This window comes from Rhinolophus sinicus, linkage group LG09 (genome assembly GCF_036562045.2).
Source record: "Rhinolophus sinicus isolate RSC01 linkage group LG09, ASM3656204v1, whole genome shotgun sequence".
NCBI classification, from domain to species: Eukaryota; Metazoa; Chordata; class Mammalia; order Chiroptera; family Rhinolophidae; genus Rhinolophus; species Rhinolophus sinicus.
Window position 1 is genome coordinate 77,332,461 of NC_133758.1, and position 25,666 is coordinate 77,358,126.

The following is a 25,666-nucleotide window of genomic DNA, read 5'->3' on the forward strand; positions in this document are numbered from 1 at the left end:
TCATTGTTCCTGGCATATGCTCTTCCTATTCTAAAACCCGCAGTACATTTCACATTCACTATACTTGACTACTCCTTGTCTCAACATATTTCATCAGTTATTATGGTTGCTGAGTTACCAATAAATTATTTAACTGAAATAAGTGTTCTCTGGTGGACAGCATTTCTTAGGACAAACGCAATGGAAATGCAACTGCATCAGGAAGTCCTGAAACTGCAAAATTGTATTAAAAATTCCTGGTTTCTAAATAAGGATTGAAATAAATAGTATTTGAAAATATATATTTGCCTCTTAAAAATCAAATAATTTAGAAATATTTGCTACATTTTTATACAGTAAAAGAAACACACATAAACAATAAATTAAGCAAAACAACTTGTTTAATCAAATGACTTTTAGGTCATAGCTGAACCTCCCTTTCTTCATCCATTAACATCAATAAGTGACAACTAATTCTTAGGTATTTATAATGAAGTTGTTATGCTTTTAAACACTGGTAGCATTTAAAAAATAAAAATATGAAATTTCCATATTTAGTCCCATGGTTATGTTAGGTATTAAATGTTAATACCGAATTGATAATCATCAACTAATTGTTAATAAAAATTGATTGATCAATATTTTGAAACATAGTTTAAATAAGAAAATCATTAAAATCTCTGTCTTTACCACTTATTGTGTAAATTAAATGATCTCTTTCTTTTTTTATCCAATAAGATATGTAGAATAGATCTGTTGGCATAAAATGACTTCCATGTGCCATTGTATTGCTCAGTACCATTGTTCATATAGCAACCTTTATCACTTCTGTATGTGCATTGTCACTATATGTTTAGGTATGGTCTTGAAAATGTATTGCTTAAATATATTTATGCAAATGATTATTACAAATGTTACACACTCACCAGTTAATACAATAAATATGGCTAAATTAAACTCTAACCTTAATTTAAAGGGACTTCAAGTCTCTGAGTACCACATAGATGCTGATTAGTATGGTAATTTATCATGTATCAGTCACAAAATCCCAGAGTTCAATATAACAGTAGCTGCTGTTACTGGACATTTATTACAATCCAAAGTTTGTTCAAAGCACTTTATACCGATTAGCTATTTTAATTCTGATAATAGTTAAGTTTTTAATTCACTTTACAGGTAATAAAATTGAGGGAAAGAAACTCAATGATAAACATGAAAAATCAGCGACAGATTATTTGACCTAATTGCTAAGATTCATTTCTTAGGCTCTGTGGCCTTTTAACATTACTATTTTCATGAGTATCAGTATTTCATGGGAAAAGAGAAGCTGGATGGGCAGGTAGACCTCAGCGCGCTCAGCTTGATGTTAGGCCCTCATGAAATGTTTGGTAGTTTTTGTAAAAAAAAAAAAAAAAAAATCTAATTGGTTTTTCTGAAGTAAGTAAGCTGCATGGGCAACAAGCTAGAATAGGGCAGCAAGTAAAGAAGACGATGTTGAAGACATACTCCACTAATATAACCAAAGAGATTCCTGAGAATCCCAAAACTTCTTTACCAGTGGTTTGCAGAACACCAAGAATCTCATATGAAACTCATGTGATCAATGAGCCTGGATTGGGGGAAAAAAAAAAAAAAATGTGTACTAACTTTTAACTAAAATTAAGCATTCCTTTCATTTATGAAGGTAGGTAATAAAACACCTGTGACTGTATCACCAAAAGAAATCAGACATTTTCATATCACATTATATTTTTTTCAGAAATCTTAGAATGATATTTTTACTCATCATTACTTTTAAATTGTGAAAAATCCACTAGATCCTCTGAAGAATGCTTTAATTAGAAAAGGCAAGTATTACTAAATCAAAAATATGTTATATTCAATGTTCTTATAATTTTTTTCATTATAATTAGTTTTCCTTGTAATGCTATATACAGTTGACCCTTGAGCAACTCAGAGGTGAGGGGTGCTGAACCCCACACACTCAAAAATCCATATATAACCTTTGATTCTCCAAAACCTTAACTATTAATAGCCTACTGTTGACCAGAGCGTTACTGATAACATAAAAAGTCAATTAACACATATTTTGAATAGTGTATGTATTATATACTGTATTCTTAAAATAAAGTAAAAGAGAAAATAAAGTTTTCTTCAGAAAATTATAAGAGTAACTACATTTACAGTACATATTGCAAAAATATCTGTATATTCATAAACCCATGCAGTTCGAATGTGTATTGCTCCATGGTTAACTGTATTTAATTTTCTGCATTTAAATATATCATTCTAAGAAGTAGTTCGTAGATTCCACCAGACTGCCAAATACATGAAAGCAGTAAATTTCCCTAGTAGATGAACCCAAATCAAGAACCCAGTTGGCAGCAAAGACTTCAATCAAACCACTTCTGTCACCATATCTGACATCATCTCCACCTTTATTCTCTTTCTTGTTTCCTAAGCCTGTGCTATTATTATCATTATAGAATCAATGATGCCTCAACAATATAGCCAAGACCACTTGGTAATGGGTATCATGCCTTTAGTCCTACAATACTTAATAGGAGATATACATTTAAATCTTCTTGCTCACATAAGAAAATGACTTGTTATCTCTAGGTATTACGATATATTTTTTGTCGCCTATAGATTTTGTGCTTAATCTCTCTGTATACAATGAAAATCACATGCTCCTTTCAGTACACTAAAAAGGTTGATACATTTTAGCAGGAATTCCTTACAATTCCTTTAACCAGAACTTTAAAATTGTATTAAATAAATCAAACTTGTTTTTTATTGCTAGTAAAATTGCAAATTTCATGTTGCTCACATAAGATACTTACACTGTGAATATATAGAATTCTTTATAAATAGTCAAAAGGAAATACAGTTCTACTTGCAAAACTAAGCAGTTTAGGTATCTGGTCATTTTCCATAAAAGGGGAGTCTATTACACCCTTTAAAAGTACATTATTTATCGCTTCTCTGCCTTTTGGCTAAGATCAAGTGTAAAAGTACATTATTTATTATGACTTTTCTGTATTTGGATTATTTTATGAACTGGTTTTTGTTTGCTTGTTTGTTTTCTGTATCTTACAAAGTTTTCACATCTCTTTGGGGACTAGAGACCTGGGGAGAGACTGATCCTCCCAGGGCTGGCAGGTTTGTGGAGGCGGGACACGCCTTTTATGGGCAGACATGCAGCTTCCAGGCCACGCCCCAACCTACATCCTTATCTCTCACGTGTAAAGCCAACATTTGCTGTGCTCTACATGAACCCAGGTCCAGACATCGAACAACTGGAGACGATTTCTGTAGCCCACAGCCTGCCGGAATGCTTCTGACTAGCTGATCCTAAACTGCTGGCTCTGCCCCCATGGCTGCGCTGAGGAAACCCCCTGAGAGTCTCTGGCGGAAGGCTCTCCCAACCAAAACTTGATGTTTCTTTTGGGGCCCCGTGAAGTAGGCCATGCCTTTCGTACTAGGGAAACTGGACATTAAACTTTTCTTTCAGTGACATTGACCTATCCTTGTTGGCACTCAGTCACTTTTCTAAATTAAGACCTGGACACAGAGTGGTTATATTTCATAGTAAAAAGATAAACTATGTATAGTTATTTAACTGTGTTGTACAGGATGGAGTGTTGTAATGTAGTCAGAAAGCAGGAGCTTAGAAATCATTTGGGCTCTTTGAATTTACTTGCTGTGTTCCCCTAGTGCAGTTTACTTAATCGCTCTATGCCTCCGTTTCTTTCCTCTGCAAAATGAGTATGAATAGGATTGCCATGAAGGATTATTGTGAAGATTAAATGATAAGGCATATGAAAAGTGTGCACCCCTGGTCTGCTATATGCATAGTAGCTATTAATTCTTGTGAATTTTCTAGCATTAGTCAAATATGTATTTGGATGAATTTTATTCTTCATTCTGGATTTTAGGAATTAGGATACTTGATAATAATAATAACTCTTTGATAATAACACTTGTGATTTCAATCACATTTTTCTAAATTTCAGTTTATCTAGATATAACCAAGAGTTTGGATGTAATCTATGGAGGAGAGCACATAGTTTACAAGGCCAATTCTGATTGATAATTCTAATCTCACCTCCTAATCTTTATCTTTATACTACGGCTATTCTAGCCATGTTATTACACGTTTAAATAAAAAAATATTAATTAATAAAAGCAATTTATTAATTAAAGAGTGTTTTTCCTACTTTTTTTCCTCCTAAGTTATATTTACATGATTTCTGAAACAAGATGGGGCTAATTATCACTAAAATTAAAATGTTGGGATACTAATTAGTAGAAATGCTCCAGAGCCTAAGTAAAGTAACATCTTTCTCCACAGTACAATGGACCAATAATGATAGGACAATAACTTTTCAGACTCATGATCTGGGATCAAAGTGCTTGGGTTTAAATCATTGCTCTGTAACTACCTAGTTGTGCCACCTTAGTTTAATTATGTATAAAATGTGGATGGTAATACTAACTCCTAGTGTTATGACAATAAATGAGTTAACACTTGTAAAACAAATTCCTGTCAAAAATAGACACTTCATAAAATGTTATCTCACCATCATCATCCTTATCACTTGTATTTTAATTATATTCAAGGAAATACACATATTAACGAAGATACAAAAAAGTTTTTGAGAATTTAAAAAATGAGACGTCACATCAGTCACATTTAAACTCAGAAGGGGCTTTCTGAAAGAGAACGTATTGGAGAAGAGGGGCTCCTTTCCTAACAATCAGGCAGAGTAACGTAGCATTATGAACATGGCAGAGTTACACTACGTAGATTAGAAACTTGACTATACCATCTTACTCATGGGGCAAACTTTGGCAAATGACTAGAACTTGAGCCTCAGTTTCTGAACCTGTAAAGTGAAGGGAATAATAGTACATTCCTAGTCAGGTTGTAATAAATATTAAACAAATCTTTAAATGGATGTGATGAAATGCTGAATGTAATTAAATGCATAACACATGCTTAATAAGTATTAACAACAAGGCTAAGACTTTTTTTGAAGGCTCTCTGAAGTTTAGCTACCAATATATTGACGTTAAATTAATCGTACATGTTCTTTGTACTGTAATATTTATGTTAATCGGAAACATCAATATTCAAGAGAGATTAAGTCCTTCTTCCAAAGGTGTAATTCACTGTGGTATTGTCGTTAAAGTTTGCTAGTATTCATTTTAACAAGACTCTTATCTACATGTTCTTTTGCCATTAATCACCAGTAATCAAGCATGCCAAGTACGACAAACAGACCACTTTTTCGGCTAAAGCAGAACATGCGTACTGTTTGCTTCTTAAAGAGAAAACGTTTCTCTGATGAAAAGAAATCCCGTCCTTTCCTGAGTGGAAGTTCACAAGGGGTACTTGCAGTATTCAATGAGTAAAAAGAATAAATTTTGGGGTGGGGGGAAGAAGTGGAAAGAAGCCTTTAGAAATAGTACAAATGAAAAATATGCCCATGCTTATGCTAAACATGATCCTTTCTTACAATGAACCTCAGTTCTATAAAAAATGGAGAGCTTATTCTCTGATTATATTCTGTCATAAATCATATGGACAGATGTGTGCCTTAGTCACGCATCATGGTTGATTACCATCATTCAAGGTTTATGCAACACAGGCTAAGAATTTTATTTTATAATTCAATATTTAATTTATTTGGTATTATAAAAGACAAAAAGTAATATCCTATGGATTTTTCTGTTATAGTACACCATGTGCACAATAAAAATATTCATGTCAAATATTTTTTTTATTTTAAATGTGACTTTAAAATCATGCTGAAGTCTGTTTATTCTCTTTAAGAGAATAGTACATTTTAGCTTTTCAATGTGCTTTAAAGGAAATTGTTTCAAATTTTTTAATTATGTATTACCTTTTCTAACTAATTTGAAAAAATAGTAAGTCAACACAATGTTAAATGTATAAATAAAAAAAAAATTATCTGGAGAACTAGTATTTATCAGTATGGTGATAGTTGAACCCACTTACATTCCTAACACCATGGATCAAGGATTTCTTTAATCACAGGGTGTACGAAGACTTTTCAAATATTGTTGAGCCATAGCAATCTGACTTAGGTGGGTGGGATAAATCTGTAGGGTGATTTCTTACCAAAGTAAATGCTGTAGGACAATAGTAATCTACTGGGGTTTCCAATCAAACCTTGTTCATTAGTGCTGGTCAGAGCTAGTACACAGAGTAGATTAATAGTACACAGAGAGATTACTCAATATTTCTATTAGATAGAACTCATATTTGACCTTGGTCATGGATATAAAGTTAATGCTGAATTGGCTTTGGAATCCAAATCCTTATAGTTATCTGCCAGCTCTAATGAATGAACAAAAACAAGATTGTTATAGAGCAAAAAGAGAAGAACATATGGTTGAAACAAAGCAAATGCTGTTTTTGGCTGAAAGATAAATAGCAAAATGATGATTATTTATACATTGGAAATTATATTTTACCAAATTAGAATTGTAGATAACAAAATGTGTGTATATATATACACACATTTTGTTATCTACAATTCTCTCTCTCTCTCTCTCTCTCTCTATATATATATATATATATATATATATATATATATATATATATATATATATATATATATATAAAATTTAAAAAAATTTTTAAAGGCATTTCTGAGATACTCTTTATTTTTTTAATGAATTTTATTGGGGGAAGATTGGGGAACAGTGTGTTTCTCCAGGGCCTATCAGCTCCAAGTCGTTGTCCTTCAATCTAGTCATGGAGGGCGCAGCTCATTTCCAAGTCCAGTCGATGTTTTCAATCTTCAGTTGCAGGGGGACACAGCCCACCATCCCATGTGGGAATTGAACCAGCAACCTTGTTGTTGAGAGTTGGCGCTCTAACCATCTGAGCCATCCAGCTGTCCCAAAATGTATATATTTTTTTACCTTTAGCAAAAAATTTCAAAAATTATCCCTGAATTCATTTTCTCAGAGACTTTAATTTATCATAAATTGTGGTCTTAAGATCATTCTCTACTCTTATGAAAAATAAAGTGCATATGAAAACATGTCTAACTAGACAGATTATGATATTAGTGAAAATGATTAAAAATATTCACAGTATTCCTGACTGCATAATAATTATCAATCACAAAAATAATGTTCTTTCAACATTCGATATATGATTATTATTTGATAAAACATATAATACATGTACTCATATTATAGGCAACACTAAAATTAAGTAGATGTGACCAACCACTTCCTTCAAAGAGCTTATATTTGAGTGGAAAAAAGACATTCATTGCTTATTGGAGTAGGAAAAGGAGAGGTGTAGCGAATATAAAAAATGCTTTATATGCAATAATTTATATTCATCTTTAATTTTTTTTACAATAGGTCTACAGACCAATAACAGAGGAGAGTGTGTGTGTGTGTGTGTGTGTGTGTGTGTGTGAATGATGGAGAAGGCACAGTTCTAGACTTGGGAATTCTGTCAATTGGCAGGCAAATCCTTGCCCTTATGAAACTTGTATCCTAAGGAGAAAAGACAGGCAACAGATAAATGAAGAAATACAACTAAAGTATGATATAAAACAACACAAATTACCAAAATGAGGCAAAGGAGAGAAAGAGTGGTGAGAGTGCTATTCCAGATTAGAAGGTCAGGAAGAGCTTCTCTAATAAGGCCACATTTGTACAAAGATCTGATTTAAGGGAGAGAGGCAGCCTAAGGATATGTGTGAGAAGAATGTGAGGCAGCAGAGATTCAGTCTATTGGTTGGAAGTATTTCAGGAATACTTCCTGAGATATTATGGCTCCAGTGGACTGAGTGAGGGACAGAGAGGGACATGAAATCAGAGAGGTAGGAGGGAAAGTGACAATGGAGAGAGAGTCTTGTGAACTTTGAAGGACTCGACAGGTTGTGGGGAGCCTTGTAAGTAATTGGAAGGTTTTCAGTAGAGGAGCAATATGATCTGCTGTATTTTAAACCACAACTCTAGCAATTTGGCAAAGCAGGGACTGTTAGAGCCACCTGTACAATTATGGAGATCATTTAGACAACTTTCTCAATAGGTCAGAGAAAAGATGTTGGTTGCCAATGCAAGGGCATTTATAGCAGTAATAGTTTAATAAAGATTTGTGGCCTAATTCTAAATAGGGCAATTATATAATTCAAGGAAAAAATACAAACTAAACTGAAGTGTATTAAGAAGCATAAACAACAAATATGTCCTTGAACTATCTGCTTGTGATTTATTTTAGCTTGGCATATATAAGTAAAATCCATGGGCAAACCATAGCCACTCCATTGCTAGTGGAAAAAAATTGAGTAATTGTTTTTATTTTGTAAAACTTTCTCATGAAAAAAATGGGATTTATGAATGTGTCTCTTAAATGGTTTAGGTATATTTATTTCATTCTTTTTTCTTCCATTTTGTAAAAATGTGTATGACATAAATATTTTATCTTTGTGTTAAAATATGTTTAGAGTTTGTTATAGGCACAATATTATAGAGTCATTTTAAAATGTAGGTAGTCGGTTATGTTTCTGATTTCCTTTGTCAAAGTGGAAGGAGCTATATCCTCTTTTGTGTCTATAATGAATAAATCTTCATTTCATATGAAATTTACATAAATAAATGAATAAACAAACAAATAAATAAAATGTAGGTATTCTGGAGGTGCAAAATCTGCTCATCAGTCGATCTCTTCCCTCAGTAGATTTGCATTATTTCCAGGGAGGTGAACTCTTATATATGAGAGAATTCCAAAAAGTCTTTCAAAATAAAATAATAACATAACCTAATTCTAGGCGTGTTCAATGGCAGTTAGGAAGCAAGTGAAAAAATCAGGCAAGGCTTCATTTACATGTAGTAACTGAGATGGGTAGAGGGAGGAAAGAAGACAGAAAAGGAAAGAAGGGGGGAAGAAAAGCAGTCATGCAAAGAAGTTGGGAAATACTGAGCCCTTGATGTATGCCAAGAATTATACTATTTACATATAGTCAAAGTGGTACCAAAGAGCATGCATAATTCCTAACAGAGAAAGCATGAGAGTATGTAAAAATATTCTTGATTCTTATAAGACAGAATAATTCTATATGAGAGATCTTTTTAAATTTTGTAAAATCACTATCTGTATATTATAACTGTCATTTTAAAGATACCAGTTTATTTTTTCTAAGTAGCATTGTTTAGAACTAGATCGGTTTCATTAACTTCCACCACTGCTAGCTAATGTAAAGAATGTAGCATTTAATCACAGATTTCAAGCCTGAAATCATGCAAGTGGAATAAACTTCAATACAGAACAGCAGCTATGGTACATGGTCTTTTTGATGAATTGACAACCCTCAAGGCTGTTTTCCTTTCTGCAAGGTCTTTTAGCCTGTGATAAAATTCAAAACTAGATTAATGGCAACAACATGATATTTGCAAGCATTTACCACAGAATAAATAGGCCACGAAGATAATTTATAGCATGTTTCTAATTTGTTGAGATGATGGTTGGCAGATTACACTTTGAGTTTTATGAATTAAGTCTTTAATTTATGGGTGGATCCATTTATTTTTAAATAGCCTGTGTTTATTAGATTGCATATAATTCCCTTTGTACAAATAAGTGTTTTGTAAATTACAAAGACATAAAAAAAAACACAGTATAATCTTTAGGGACATTACTCAGAGAACTAGAAGTGAGTCAAGTGAATAAGGTTTAGAAATAATAGAGGCCAGTTATTTTTTATGGCAGTTTATATGGAAAAAAATATGTTAGTGTCCCCATCTTTACACTTCCAAAACTCATTTGTGCTGTCACAAGAGAGCCCGGTATCCATAAATAAACATTAATGACCTCTTTAACACCATGTCCTAGAGAAGTTACTGGCATATGATAAATATTTAGTTCTGGAAGAAAAAGGAAAAATTAAGGGAAGGAAAAGAGAGAGAGTGATGAAATAGATTTTAATTTTCAAGATAATATGAAAGTTCATGAAAATGAAACATGATTCGTTATTCAAATATATTTCAAGGTTTATTTTCTGATGACATAAGCTCTCATCCACACTGTCTCAATTGATAATAGCTGTTCTATTTCAATAACCTCTGCCACCTTTATAGAGAATAAAAATATTCTTCATTTTACTGACTCTTACTCATTGTGACCCATTCGCTTCTTTCCTCTGTTCATTCAACAAATATTTACTAAGCATGTAGACCCTTTACTAGGCACAGGAAACACTGGTGTAAATAAAATGTATTTCCAGCCCTAAAGGTATTCAAAATCCCTCATGAGGGGAAAAATGTACATTCATTAGAGAAAGGACTGCAAAAATGTACCTAAACCAAAGATACAGAAGTAGCATGGGATGAATAATTCCAACCCAGTTTCACAGAAAATTTCATGGAAGAAGTCCTTTTAACGTGGGAATTTGGATCAGATTGTGCCAGGCTTGTGGGGATATACTGAAGCAGGGTTGGATAAATCGATAAGGACATTCCAGGCGGAGGTAATAGTGTGTATAAACGCATAGAAGTGGTACAACATTCAATTTTCAAAGCATTACATAGAGTTTTGTGTTTTGGAACACACATTTTAATGAGCCAAGTACACAAAAGATGAGGTTTGAGAGGCTGTCATGGCAAAAGATTCAAGGAAGATATTAATTGGTAGAGAAACAGAAACATAGCAGAATTTTAGGACAAACTCTCTCCCAGAAACCTGGAAGATGAACTAAAATCAGATTAGATGATGACTGTAATAGTCCAAAGTGAACAACAATGGGAATCTGAAATAAGATGGGGGTCATGGTATTGTCTACCAAATCCCTATAAAACATAATATTATCCTACAGCTCTCTAAGTGACAATAATTAAAATCAACAGTATATTTTATGTTGTAGTGAAAAATAAAATAATACAGTCTATAATTCCGAAAGTTGCATTATTTTATACATGTTTTCACTTCTCTTTGTGATTTCACTTGGGGTCTCTGTGGCCTTTAAATGAATTACTGCTCCACCCTACAATAATTTTATGGTCTTATTTCTCTGGCAAATTTAGGGCCTATACTTGCGGTTTAATCGATGGGCTCCAATATGTGATTTATTCACTTATAGGGATTTGGAGTTAATTATAATGATTAATGTCAGATTCCCCACATTCTTACCTAATGGCCAGGGATAAAGGTATATATAGAAAACACAGATTCTCAGGAGAAGTAACTCAAGTAAGAGAAACACAAGGTTAGTAATATTCAATTTATTTTATAAAACCACTGGCTAAATTCAGCAGGAATAAATATTTTGTACCCTGGATGTATGTTCCATTGCTCATTTTTGTGGTTAGTCTATTCAAAAACACTTAATTGGAAATTCAAAATGAGTCTGAAAACATTATTTTATGATATTAATATGACATAGGTCATATTCTTCAGTATTTTAGGGCATAATTTACAAAGTGAGAATGGCAATCTCTTAAGTGTCTCAAAGATAAAAAATAGGTGTGAGATAAATGACCTTTTAAATGTATCTACTGAACAATGAGGGAACCTAATATTAAAACTTTGAAACAATTTAAAAAACTAATGAAGACAGTATATGACAAAACATTATATACATTAAGAAATATGATCTACTGATTTTAACATGTTCCCAGTGAAGATCATCTGTTTCGGCAAACGCTACAAATCAACATTTTGAAGATGACAGTTTATGAAGAAGTAAAATGGGAAGAGATATGTATCCTTTCTTATGTTTTAAGACTGAAATGATATTACCTAATTGATTTTTCCTTCATCACTCACAATAGTCATCTGCCATTGATTATACTATTTATTTCCTACATCCTAATATTATTTTCCTATAGTGTATGGGGCATGGTAGGAGATATTTGATTTAATTTTTGCACACTTAAATGACAGGGTATTTTAGAATTTTACAAGCATATTTCATCCAAATCTCCGATGAGCTCTCATGCTGACAATTACAATGGTCCTTCCTTTATATTCTGAAATAAGAATGATTTGGATTTTATTAAATCAAAGATAATTAAAAGTATTGCAATGGATTTTGCCCTATATCTACCTCTTTTATATTTACATCTGAGGGTAATTAGCCAAGGCATTCAAAACATAAACTGATGAGTCCATGCCATTGAAAGAAAGACCGGAATCATACATTGTTAGGATTTATAGCTCAAAGTCTATGTCTCAGGTTTTATATTTGAATGCCAGGAATTATGTACAATGGAGTTTCAAGCCATCAATGCCTGTGACAGACATGTTTTTCTTTTTGGAACTATTTATTGCTTTTCTGAGTAATGTCCAAATCACACTTTGCAGTAATTCAATTTGGAGTTCAAAATGACATCAGAAACTTTGAGTTATATATATGTATGTATGTATGTGTGTGTGTGTGTGTGTGTGTGTGTATGTATATATATATATATACATACACACACACATACATACATACATACATACATACATATATATATATATAAAACCCAGAAGTGTTTAAGATGATTAAGATATTTGCCAGGGGTATTTGGAAGAAACTTTTTTGGCTTCCTTCCAAAGTTCTTTTAGCTTAAAATCAGGTATTGATATTTTATGACAAGAGCCTTCCCCCTTAGACAAAAGGTGTGTTTCTGCTTTTCTTCCTAGCCCGCAATTTTGCAATAAAGTTCAAAATTGAAAGATTCAGATGACTCTAGTTTTCATTAACTGTTTTAAATTTACTTAATTTTCACTTTAAGTTTTCATTACCCCTTACCTACAATGCATTGAACTTGTTCTTTATTACTTGCAGTTTGTAGTTTTATATGCCTCTAACTAATTCTTGTTCATTATGCCAACAGAATCAGATTTCCAACTATAGTTTGGTGTCATTCTGTATGTACAGGACATTCACAGGTGCCTGGAAGGCCAAAAAGGAAAGAAGGAAACCAGCCAATATTAAAGTTGCACAGATCCAGATGTTGTTGCTGCTGATGTTTGAAAAAAAGAACACGTTTTAGAGCTTGGCATCTCAGGCTTACAGCTGGCAAGTAATAAGAGAGAATGAGGTCTGTGTGCGTGCATGCATGCTCCTTTAGTGGCAGAAAAAGGAGAAATGGAAGGAAGAGAAGTCTGATCTGCCTAAATAAAATAGGAATGTGGATGGGAGCCTGTTCAACTCCATTGGCAATGAGGTATTTCCTTGTTATTAATGAAATGTTCTGGCACATTGAGAAGAATGTAATTTGCGTGAATGAAAGCATAAAACCAAAAAAAAAAAAAAAAAAAAAGAAAGGACTAAAAACTCTGACTCCTAGTAGCATCTTTCAAACTTATTCACAAAACTATCATAAGCAGCATTCAGTTGTCTTTTTCATCGAGTAACTTGTTTTTTTTACCATTAATCATTACTCCTTTCCCAGCAACCTTTCAGAAAGATTTCTGGCAAGGATCCACAGACTACATAGGCCATTGAATTATGCAATGTGCTAATACGAGAATTGGTGTGGCATTATGACTTTTACAAATGGCTTGTATCAGATGTTCCTGTCAGGATATTACAAATAAATCCAAAATTCTAAGTTCCGACGACGCATTTCAGAAATAAAGGTATATGACATTTTATCCACTGAACATTAAAATGTGATCAATGTGATTGTAAAATAATTATGACTTCTTATTCACAGCAATGCAATCTACCTCTTTTTTTCCCTTTTTTTAGTTGTTCACATATTAGATGCAATGCCAAGGGAAAGAGATGTTCTTTATTCTAGCCTAGTTTGTCCTGGACAGTAGTCTGTAGGAAGGTAAACGTCTAGGAAAGTTAGTCTATTAATTCCTACATCGAGTGCCAAACTGGGAGTCAGCATTCCAAGTAAAGGCTAAAATTAAGAAGCAATTAGTTAAAACTGTCTTCATATGAAGAAACTAATCTTTTGGTTTTTCAGTGGCAGTTCAATATAGTTCAAAGAATATAACCTTAACACATGGCTGTGACATAATCAATCTAAGGCACAGGTAAGTTAAAATATGTATTTTCATAAGCTTTGCTTTTGAAATAGGTGCACTTATGCTTTCATGGATGGATGGATGGATGGATGGATGGATGGATGGATGGATGGATGGATGGATGGATGGATAGATAGATAGATAGATAGATAGATAGATAGATAGATAGATAGATCTATGCTTTGGGGAAAAATTGTAGGAGAAAAAATACTTAAAGCGATCACTATATATTAGCTTTACTGTGAAATAAATATTTATAGTTACTGAGTATATTTAAAGATTGAGTAACTTTATTAAGTTTGCTACACCCAAATAGGTTATTTTTAAATGTCTCTACTCACTGCAAACATGTTATTAATGGGATGACTTAACACATTAAGGTAATGAATCATTGTATTATTTAAGATAAGAAAGAGAAATAACACAATCTCACTTTTTTTTTTTTTAGTTATGATTCAATCTAAGACTGTTGCTGTAAACACTATTTCAGACTTTGATTTAGGCCTTTAGTTTTTTCCACTCATTCTATTTTTGAGACAAAAAAGCCCAGCTGTGATGCAACATTTCTTAAATAAAATGGGGAAAACAACAATAGTACCTACATACTGCGTGAATGTCAATTTAGAAATACCTTATAAAAACATAATCCTCCAAAATTTTCAGTAGAAACTACTATCAAGGTCCTCATTACACATATATGACCTCCCTTGATTGTCCCTAACCTGGTGTTTACACTTCCAGATTTTAGAAATGCAACACAAGGAAGGGACAGTCTATTGGCTAACACTGATGACACTCAAACTTTAAAATGATGAAGTCTAACATTTTCCACAACACTGGCCCCATACTTCTTATACTCCTCATTTGTCTCTATCAAAATCTTCAGCGTGCATAGAAGAAATTAAAACAAACAAACAATGAGGAGAGGCAGTTGCCTCTAATTAACAGAAAGTTACAAGAGAATGCTCATTTCTCTTTCAAATTTTCAAACTCTTCCTGCTTCCCATGATATACTCACCCTCCAAAGAAAAATTCTGATGAAGAAAATATAGTTCCAAAGGCTAATTTGAAATGTTTTTTATAAAGGAAAATTTCAAAGACACTTTTTTTGTCTTCAGTTTGCAACTTTCATTATATGTATATATATGATTAAAAAAAAACTATATACACATTTTAAGAAAGGAAAACTATTAAAATTGTAATAGTATATACCAAAACAAAAGATGAATACAAGTCACATTTGACTTCTGCAATTACAAGAGGTGCTCAAAGTGGTTACCATCAGCGTCCAGACACTTCTGATTACAGCGAACTACTGCTTGAGCAACGTTGACCAACGTGTTCACTTGTGTACATTTTTTTGGCACCCCCAGTGTGTGTGTGTGTGTGTGTATACAAAACATACAAAGACTAATTATTGTTATACTGTTAATGAATTCTAAACCTTGGCATGAGATAACTAACTTTTGAATTTCCCATCTTACATTGTATTCCAATGTCAAAAGTTTAAACTTAATGTACTGAAGAGATAAGTTTCAGATTCTGGATGGTGTTATCTCCTGTATTCAACAGATTTTGGTAGATACCTAAAGTCCACCAACTGTACTGACAAAAAATAGTTAAGCATATATTCCTGCCTTTTTCATATAATTGACTAAATGCCAAAAGCAACAGCTACTTCTTAAATGTTAATTAATTAAAAGGCAGCAAGAATCAAGACTAAACCCAAATCACTTTAAGCTTCATCTAGTTGATTCCAGTAGTCTGGACTGAACTTTTTTAAGAGTAAATATTTTGGGCATACAAATCTGTTTGCCATTCTTGCATTTACTGTTTTATAAATTATATTTTTATTAGTTCATTAAACTACTGTATCTGATATAAATTTCAGGGTAATATCAAAATAATTTTATAATTAATTCTAGAAAAAACAATCTATTTTTCATGTGGGACAATATTTTATGGGTGAGAAAATTTCCAGAAAACTAAAGTTTATTTATAATTTATAATAAAATAGCACAAATAAAATTAAATTAGATAAAAAATTAAATTAAAATGAATGATTATAATAACATAAAATTATTTTGACATTTTTAGATAAAAGTCTTTCTAAAAATGGGTTACCAATTTCTAATACTGGATATATAATACCTTTTATAAATAATTTTATATGTTCTTACTGACTCAAATCATCCTTACAAACTTCAATTATTTGCAATAATCTCAGTCTATTCAATAAATATGTGAGATGGGAAGGAAGACTTATCTAACTTCCTAGGATCACCTCTTAATTTCCCCCCAACACACAACTATATACTTATTATTAATGCTGGTTGCATGTAGTACCTAAGGTTCTATAAAATATACCTTAATACATAATTTAAACATTTTTAATATGATGGACCACTCCCCTTTCATTATAAAATGCATGAGTTTTAAGTCTTTATTTCTCAGCTCTTCTGCATATATATTCTGACTATGAAGGTTTGCTTTTGATAAAAAAAACATATTTTTAAATTCACAAATACAGGTTATAATACAAAGAATAATAACTTATTAGCTCTATTGACAAACTATATATGTGTGTGTGTGTGTATATGTATACATATATATGATATCTAATGCGCATGCGCACACACACACACACACACACACACACACACATTGTTTAGTTGTATAGTCCTTGCTAGAAAGTAAAGATATGCGATTCACATTTTTCTTAGGAAATTCAAACACATTACTTTTAAAGTCCAGATATTTATGAACTATGGAAACATACATTTAATCAAAGAAATTATCACAGTTGACAAAAATGCAAACATTGTTTTTTTTACTGACATTATCTCAACTTTCAGAACTGTTCTAAAGCAACAAAGTCTAGTGGAAATATAATGCAAGCCACATATTTAAATTTCCTAGCAGTCACATTTCAAAAAGAATATAAAATAAAAGGTGAAATTAACTTAAATGTATTTTATTTTCCCTATTATAACACGAAAATTATTTCATGTAATCAACAGGTAATCAATATAAAATTATAGAGGTATGATACATTCTTTTCTTTCTCTTACTAAGTCTTTATAATCTGCAAAATTCTACTTGCACTAGCACAATTGAAGAGCTCAATTGTCACACAAGGCCACTGGCTATTTATTCCATTAGACAGCACAGGTCCACAGGGTGGCTAAAATGTACTAAGAGCATCACCTCAAGAAACATCAGAACTTTTTCTCTTGGATACCATATTTAAAAAAATATATAAGCAGGCAACTGTCACATTGAAATACTACAATGACTATAGAAACAAACCCTATGTGAGAGCAATTAAGGGGAAACTTTTAAAAACAGAGGGAGTAATTAAGTAGAAAATGTGTAGTTAAATCCACACAAAAAAAGTTGGATGGAAAGATACTTTCTAAACAGAAGAACACCAAACATAAAAGGAAAGGGGAGGGCAGGAAACTTAGCATAGGCAAAAATTACCATATTTATTGAATAGAAGGCCAGTTTGGCTCTGGAAAACTTACTCTTTTTTCCTCCTAGAGAGAATGGCCACACGCCAATAGATACAGGCCTAAAGTAGAGTATATACTATGGTAACCATAGTAATGAGTAGATGGAACTGAAAAAAGCTGGTCTTGGGTGAGCAGATGTTCAGTCAAAGCAAGAATGGAAACATGAACTGCATTTCACAACCTCCATTTTATCAACATACAGTAGGACAGTGTTCTGTGAATCTGTGGGAGAAATGTGCCTAAGGAGGAGCAAGCAGAATGCCAAGGATTCCTTATCATCTGCACAGGCACATAAACCTGGGGATCCAGGAGGAGAATGCATTAAAGAGAAAGATCCCCAAGTAGACCTACGAAAGGATGAAAAATGTCACCCTTATACAACACACACACACACACACACACACACACACACTCACTCACACACACAGTATCTTGCAGTCTTGTAACACAGTCTGCCCAAGTTAAAGTATGAAAAAATTATTTACCCTCTCAATTTCCTTCCGGAAGCTTAACCTAAATGGCAGTTTTCTAAGATTAGTACATTTGTTATCTATAGTGTGCCAACACCTCTCTAGACTTAAATTTATCTTTGCTATAGAAGTGGGTCAGTATTTTGGATAGCAATAAGGAGTGTTATTCAGACTGCTTGAGTTTGAATTTTGGCTCTCTAGTTGACTTAGGACAAGTATCTTACACTTTTTGAGCCTCAATTAACTCACCTGCAAAATGGGATAAAATCTTGCCACTTCCTAGCATTGATATATGAGTTAACACAATGAAGTTGGAGGTGATTGGTACATAGTTATCATTAATAAATGTTAGTATTATTGTTATGAAATTTAATGTATTATGTTTATGCCATATGTGATTAAATTATAATATAGATATAAAGAAAAATACTGAAATTGTGCTTTATTGTGCCTAGCACATTTTTGTTGACACATGTGTGCACAAACAAAAAATAGACAGACTCATGCTCACATTTATATTATTTCCATCCCTTAAAACATGCATTTTAAGAGAAAATAAAGACATTATCCTCAAAGAAGACTGGTAGCTCTCATCTCATCTCCCAAAATACTATTTGACCAATACTCCATTGTATATCATACTCTGCTACATTCAACTGGTACTGTTTTAAAACCATATTCTAAGCCACAGAAGATGACTGAGGCTGATAGTATTGAGTCACAATTAACTCAGATGAAAGTTCACTGAGGAATGGATTCAAATTCAATTTAATATAAAAAAGGTATTAGAGGAAGGGGAAGTGTGTTAAGAGCTGAATGAAGCAAGTTTGTGTTCTTGATCATTGGAGTCTCCTCGATACAGACTCTTCCTACATACCTTGCAACTGGGCTGTCAGGTCATACAGTACTTCTCACTGCATTTAGTGTGGGAAAGGAGGGTTGACACACATTCATTCTGATGTATATGTCAAAGGAAAAACAGCACACAGAGCTAATAGCAAGTGATGCTTCCCAATAATGAATTTCAGGAAGCAGTGCCATCTCTGGGAAGAGAGTATTTCAAGCAGAAGTTAAATGACAAACCCTACTGTTCAGGGATACTGAATCTTTTCAAAAGTTTAACAGAAGCTTTATTCACACAGATGTTCATCACAATGTGTCATATATATATATATATATATATATACACACACACACACACACACACACACACACACACACACATACATATATACACATATATATGCACATTTTCACCTAGTCCAATGATGCATAGTGATTAAATAAATATGCTGTAAATGAGAATTCGGTGCTCTCATAGAGCACAACAGAGTTAAAAACATCCAGTAAGAGAGCTAGAGTAACACAAGTTTGTTCATTTAGACCATAGCGAAAGTTTAGATTGAGAAAGCAAAACCATAAATTAAGTGATTGTTTACAATTTTGCCCCCTCCCAAATTTAACATTGTGTCTCTTTTGCATTAGAATAGGCAATAAGAGTCGATCATCAAAATGTTCATATTCTTTATATTTTATAAATTGTAATTCATGATGCCCAAGAGTTTAAGAACACTTTAGTCTCATCTCACATTTAAGTTACCCTTAGACTTTATTTATTTCCAGCTCTAGGATTATTTCTCTGACTCTAATGATGAATGTTTGAAGAACTAGGAAGTTTATGCACAGAGATTGGGCATAAATGAATATACTGTCACTCAAATGGTAAAAAAAGGGATTCGGCCTGTCCATACCCACATGGAAAAAAATTTAGATTTCTGTTTCTGTCTTCTCATGGACCTGCTTAATAGTGCTTATTCAACTAAATACAATTAGTTAGAAACTGAAAGAATAAAAGAACATTTCAAAAATCTCCAGTTTTCTAACATTCTTAAAACAAAAAGGGGAAAAGACAGGAGTTGAAGTATTAACTGGACTTATCTTGATCTTTGGGAACAAAGATCTAATCTAGTTTTTAAAAATTGGAAGAAAAACATGTTTTACGTTATTTCTATCAGATGTGGGGTTTTACTTAAATTTGCTCTTTGTTTTTATATGGTATATCTCAGATGTCTGTGGTAGGTTCTGTGATCTACATTGATATATAAATATCACATATATTGGGTCCTGAGTAATAATTTGGTACCAGGGACTGCTTTGGACTTTTCAGGAATTAACTGTTCAAATGGTACTCCCTTGGAAAATTACAAATCAGAGTGGGCATTAACTCTGTCAATGTAATTGCACTCTTTTTGGTGTGGGTTTGTGTGTTGAAAGAACATATAATCCTAACAGAAGTAGATGGTTTGAGGACTAATGGAGGCACAGTAAGGGAGAGCAGACTCTCCCTACAAGGTCAGTTAGAGACTGCTTCTGCAATTTTCCTCCTGCCTAATAGCCTTCATACAACCACATATTCTTATTATTGCTTTAAATTTATTTAACATATGTAATTTGTGTATCTGCCTTTGTGGGTCCTTTCACTAGTTCTGCTCAAGGCAGCTGCACTTGAAGCTTAAGAGTTTGCAGCTGTTAGAAGCTATATGAGGAACGTGAGGGTTTGGCACTGGTTTTCATAGTTCCTACTGTGTAGAAGTTTGGCAAGAACTATGGAAAGGGTATGGTGACTTAAAGAATGTTTATAAAACTTTTCCCCATAGTTGGGGTTCTGAGCTTTTGAGGTATGGGGGTGAAACAATATAAGGGTGGTTATTTTGATTGGTGGCATTTGGGTCTCATTCATACAACTAACACGAGTACAAAATATTTGGAGATTGTGCTTAAATTTTGACTTTTCTTTGATAAGTACAGCAAAGAGAAGAATGTTGTGAAGTAGGTCTGAAGAGTGTTCTATTTTCTCAATTTCAACAGCAGTTTTCAAAGCCTTAGCATGACCATTTACACTGACAACATCTTTAAAGAACATATTAATTGGCAGTATTCCTGAAAAAGTTTCAACATTCATAGAAGAACCATTTCACCCACATGCATTAATTATGGGGAAAAATAATTATAATACTCAACTTATCACTTAGAGTATTTGAAGTCTTTGTAGAGATGAAAACAAAGCAGGGAGGATTAAAAAAAAACTACTTTAGAAAGAAAAGTCAATGAATTTTGTCATTACCCAGGAAACATATTTTTTAAATCACCATGATGTGACATAATATTTATTTGCTGGTAGTTTAAGTAGTATAAAAACTATTTACTTCACATATATTTTTTTAAATAACTGGACAGGATATTATTAAAGTGAATCATTTAAATGTCAATTTAATCAAATATTTATATGAGTATAATTATAAGCTATGAATTGTCAATGCTCTTAAGAGGAAATTTGAGAAAGTGACATTTTCCTGGGTAAATTTTAAACAATGAATTAAAATATATCAATATTAGAATGATGCATCTATTCCTTGATTGAGAATAACATTTGAAAAATATTTTTTAACTCTAGCAATTTTATATCCTAGCTAGGACATTCAGATTATAAGCCATATAATTATAATAAATCTAAGATTAATTTATCCAGACATATTTATATATAGATATATAGTATATAAAATATTTGTGTCAGGTCAATTATAATACTGATAAATTATAACTGCCTCAGCATTTCTGATGAAAATATATCAGAATCATGTGTATTTTTTTCTTATTTTTGAAGAAAATATTTAAATTTTTAAATGACAGTTGAATGATGCATAAAAATAAAATAGTAACATTGTTTTTAAGATAATTTCCATAAAAAATTGCAATACAAAAAGAAAATTAGAAATCTTCTGATAGTCAGTTTGTTAGCTTAATCTTTATGCTGGTTATTTATACTGATTCTCTAAAGCAACATTTGTCTGTTGATAGGATGTGTATGGGGCATGGTAAATATCAGAACTACACACCTCCAACTTAATTTTGCTGTGAACCTAACATTGCTCTACAAATAAAAACTACTATTTAAAATGTCAACAAAAAAATATTGCTAAAAACAAATTTCACCATAAAAATTAATGTGGCATTGCTGAAGTCTTAACACTTTAGCATTATAAGTAGACAAATAAAATGTGCAGGATTTTTTATTAAGAGAATTGTTCTGTGAGACTATTATAAATGAGAGGATATACTAAATACTTGTTAACATGTATTCAAAGTTAACTCTTTCACTGTGTTAATTGATTTCATGTGTTTTTTCCCCCCAAAATGTGTCAAAAATCCACGAAAACATAAAAAGTTGATATTTTGACTATTTTATGCATTTAATAACATTTTGAGCTGCTTTATACATAAATGACATTTTTTTAAATTTTAAACCTTTGTTATATGGTAATAAATTTACCATTATATTGAATTTTAGCAAAAAATACTCAAAACACATTCTAAGTGGCATCAATGAGATATAAGAATAGATACATTAGAATCTAATGGCATTGAAGACATGAGAAATTAATTATAAAATGTTACACAATATGGCATACAAAACATCTTTGTTGTTTCTGGTGCAAGCTGCAAGAAAACATACCTGAATGTCACAGCAAGAGTTAAGATTAGTTTTTACACATAGATTACAAAATGTAAATTCACTCAGCATTAACATCCCAGTTTAAATATTCATTTTGTAAAGAAATAATTTTCATAGCCAAAGAGGAAAACAGAAATCCCATTCTGTTTTCCTCTTTAGCTATGAAAATTATTTCTTTACAAAATGAATATTTAAATTTAAAAAGATAAGGGATTAAGGTGAAGGGATTAAGAAGTACAAATTGGTAGTTAAAAAATAGTCACAGAGATGCAAAGTAAAGCATAGGGAATATAGTCAATACTATTGTAGTAGCTATGTATGATGCCAGGTGGGTACTAGACTTATCAGGGGGATCACTTCATGAATTATATAAATGTCTAACCACTATGCTGTACACATGAAATTGACATAATACTGAATGTCTACTGTAATTGGAAAAAAAAAATCCTGAAGGCATGTTTTGAGATTTACGGTTGATTACTTTCTTCAGAATAGAAATAATCTTTAAAACATCAAAATAAATTTCATAGTTATAGTATGTTCAGTAGAAGCCAGACTCTAAATGTACATACTGTGTGTTTCAATTTGTATGAATTTCATTAACAGAAACTAAACTATAGTGACAAAAGTTAGATTTGTGGTTTTACTTGAGGAACTACTATCTGGGAACTGGCGTTTAAGGAACCCTATATATTTATCTCAGTAGTAGGTGTGTGTGTGTGTGTGTGTGTGTGTGTGTGTGTGTGTGTACAAGTTGTAAATTTATCAAGTTTTATAATTAAGAGTTGTTTACTTAGTTCATATATTTTGTACTTAAATTTTAAGGTAGGTTTTCCTTTGTTGTTGTTTTTGTTTTTTTGTTTTTTTTCCTGTATTGGAGTTATATGATCTATTTAATACTTTTCTACTTAATATATTTCCCCTGGTATCTTGTTCTTCATTTGCTCCCTTACTGAATAAAATGTCATAGCTCAACTCTGTCTCTCTTTTTTGTTCCTACTCCACTTTCCATTTTCCTACCTACTCTCCTTTTCTCAATAAGTATTTTTAAACTGTAACACTATCCAAAAGCGTGCTAGGTGCTGGGGATACAAATGAATGGCAAAAAAAAATAGTTATGGCCCTGCTCTCATGAAGATTAAATTCTAGGAAAGGAGACAATATTATTTAAAAAAAACACACACTCAAATAGCTCTATAAATAGCTCTATAAATGCAAATAATAGGCAGTAAGGTCAGAAATGGTTTTCCTGAATAAGTGCGCACAAGAAGATGAAGAAGGGAGCAAGTCATTGATTGCAGAATGTACAGAATCTGGACAGACACTATGGCTAGAGGAAAACTGTAAATATGAAGGAATATTCTTTCCTCTACTTCAGTGTAACTCCACCAGGGCAGTAGTTACCTTTGTTTAACCATGTCTTCCATAGTATTAATAATCCCAATAGTATATTTTCAAACCTGATTTTACCTGATACCTTAATAGCACTAGACTTTATTGACATTTTCTCCTAGAATTTGTTCCAGGTCTTCTTTACTTTTTTCACTATAATCTCTAGATTGTCTCATATATATCTATGACTTCAGTGAAAAACTATTCCAATAATTTTTTAACAACACTATCTCTAGGCCAAACTGCTCCTGTGAGCTCAACATTTATGCTTCTTCCTGACTTCTTGACATCTCCAGGGATATCAATATATCCTACCTGAAAATAATATTCTTGCTGCCTTGAGTCCCCCAATTTGACCTGCTAGCATTCCTTCTTTCAGTGTTACATCTGTTCTACTACACAAGTCAGACACCTAGAATTTAACCTTGACATGTTTTTTCTTTTTGTTCTACATTAATATATTTCCATGACACTTCACATAATCTATGTCAATCTCTATTGGGTTGTTCACTAAAATGTCCCTCATATCAATACATATTTCCTCTTTTCATTCTCCAAACCCTTGTTCATACTATATAATCCAATACATTGTGCTCAAACATATTTGCCAGTAACTTTTCATAGTGCCTGATAAATTACAGGGCCTGATCAAGTGTTTGCAGGGGTGGGGAGTGAGGTAATAGTTTCCTGTAATCATGCATAAAGCAGCAAATTTTCCCTGAAAACAATACATTTATATTTTTAATCTAACAAAAGCCTTGTGTTTAGTAACATCATTTTTTAAACTAGAAAAATATTTTCTTTGTGATTGGCAGTGCACCATGAAAATCATAAACCAATGGCCCAAATTGATACTGGGGGATCACTGCATTCTGCATTTCCCCCCATATTTAAGATGCATTTACTAGTAACAGTGAATATATTCATCTTTATTTTTTAATTTACCTTGTTTTAAAATATAGTGTCTGCTATACCATATTTAAAGTCCAAATTCAGAGTTTTTAGAAGCATCATTACCAATGCTGCTTAGTAACCAAAGACTGGTTCAGAGCACAATAGTGCCAGTGATCACCTAAATCCTTACTTATAGTGGTTGTTATTTTATTTTCAAACTTCTATATCCGATTGTCTTTATCTCTCATCTACCATTTTCAAAAACATTTAAGTGACCTTTGAAATGGAGCCAACTAAACCTGTCATGACACTCGGTGCCCTTGAATAGCTCTTAGTGACTGAAGGAGAGTGAAGGAAAGATGGGTTGTGTATATTTTATAATCCCCCTTGGAAACCAGATTATTTTCCAGACAGACTATTCATAGCATAAATACAAAGTTTGTATAACTTTGAAAAGCATGTGTGCAAGCATATGTACATGCATATACACACAAACACACACCCTAAAGTAACACATTTGAAAGTATTTTTTAGGTGGGCAGCTATTAGAAGCTTGTATAGGGTGAGCATTTATTCATAGGACTCATATAAAGTCAATGTCAGCATTCCTAATGATTTAGATGGCCTTCAAAACTCATTCCCATCCTTCCCATACATAAACCCATTTCCCCATTTACACATAGAATTAGAGCCTTATTTGGTCTACTCTACCAATATCACATCTTGGATAGGTCTCTGTAAGATGGCTCTCCAAATTCATTCTATTTCATTTTTCTAAGTACTACATTACAAATTGAGGGTTTTCTTTCTGATCTTTCATATACCCCTAGAGTGATACTTTTTGCTTCCCTACTCCAGAAGATATAATAGAACTTCAAAAATT

General features: G+C 32.4%; 1 protein-coding gene across 1 annotated transcript in view; it reads right to left on the bottom strand.

Annotated features, from left to right (window-relative positions):
- Positions 1-25,666, bottom strand: part of SEMA3A (semaphorin 3A) — a 457,743-nt gene that overhangs the window by 320,463 nt on the left and 111,614 nt on the right. The window lies entirely within an intron of this gene.